At 36.5% G+C, this 1,302-nt stretch overlaps 1 pseudogene; it reads right to left on the minus strand.

Annotated features, from left to right (window-relative positions):
- Positions 1-283: 283 nt before the first annotated feature.
- LOC102527090 (large ribosomal subunit protein eL32-like) lies at positions 284-690 on the minus strand (annotated as a pseudogene).
- Between the last annotated feature and the right edge of the window lie 612 nt (positions 691-1,302).

Below are 1,302 nucleotides of genomic sequence, written 5' to 3' on the forward strand. Positions count from 1 at the left end.
GGCTAGAAAGTCAAGCAATAAATTGAATGAGTTGTGAGAGTATCCTTGCTTTAAGGGGAAGCATTCAGTCTCTCACCATTAGATAAAATGTTAGCTGAAACTTCTTTGTAGATGCCCTTTATGAAGTTGAGAAAATTACCCTATAGTTCTATTTTTCTGAGAGATATTTGTCATGAATGGGTATTAAATTTTGTCAAATGTTTTTTCTGCATTGATTATAATTTTTTAAAAATGTTGAGTTTCATGGTTTTATTAAGGCAAATACAATGTGCACACGAGCTGTCTATTCATTTTCTTTGCTGTGCAGTCTGGCGTTGGGACTGGTGACTCTGATGGCCAGCTGGGCTGCTCTTTCCACAATGGCTTTGTGGTTCTTGGAGGAGACATTGTGAGCAATCTCAGCACAGTAAGATTTGTTGCACATCAGCAGCACTTCGAGCTCCTTGACGTTGTGGACCAGAAACTTGAGGAAGCCTCTGGGCAGCATGTGCTTTGTTTTCTTGTTGCTCCCATAACCGATGTTGGGCATCAAGATCTGGCCCTTGAACTCCTGTGCACCCTGTTGTTAATGGCCCTTGGTTTCTGCCAGTTCCGCTTAATTTTGACGTATCGGTCTGATTGGTGCCAGATGAACTTCTTGGTCCTCTTCTTGATAATCTTGGGTTTCACAAGGGGTTTGAAGGTGGCCATGATGCCGACTAAGAGATGGCTCAATTATAATTCTATGTTCTAATATTTTGTTAAGGACTTTTGCATCTATATTCATGAGAATTATGCATCTTTCTCCTTTTTTTGTATTGTCCTTGTCTGGTTTTGATATTAATGTAATACTAACTTCATAAAATAAATTAAGAAGTGTTCTTTCCTTTCTGTTTTCTAGAAGAGATTGTTTAGAACTGATATTAATTCTTTAAACATTTTGTAGAAATCTCCAACAAAACCATTTGATCCCGGAGAGCTCTCTCTTATTTATTTATTTATTTACTTATTTACTTATTTACTTATTTAATATTTTAAATTATAAATTCAATTTTTTAAATTGCCATAGGGTTTTTAAAAAGATCTATTCATATTAGGGGTCTTGCGGTAGCTTGTGTTTTTTTAAGGGAATTGGTCAATTTTTTTAAGTTGTCAAATTAACATGTGTAGAGGTGATACTGAGATGCTTCATTGCAATCTTGCAAGTGTAGACAATCTAGACTTTCCACTCAGTCTTTGCTGCAAGGGCAAGAGAGGGGCTATAGTTTTTTTTTTTTTTCCCTGCAGTGTTTGGTAGCTGGAGTTGAGCAGCTGTTCGTTAAA

This window comes from Vicugna pacos, chromosome 11 (genome assembly GCF_048564905.1).
Source record: "Vicugna pacos chromosome 11, VicPac4, whole genome shotgun sequence".
NCBI lineage: Eukaryota > Metazoa > Chordata > Mammalia > Artiodactyla > Camelidae > Vicugna > Vicugna pacos.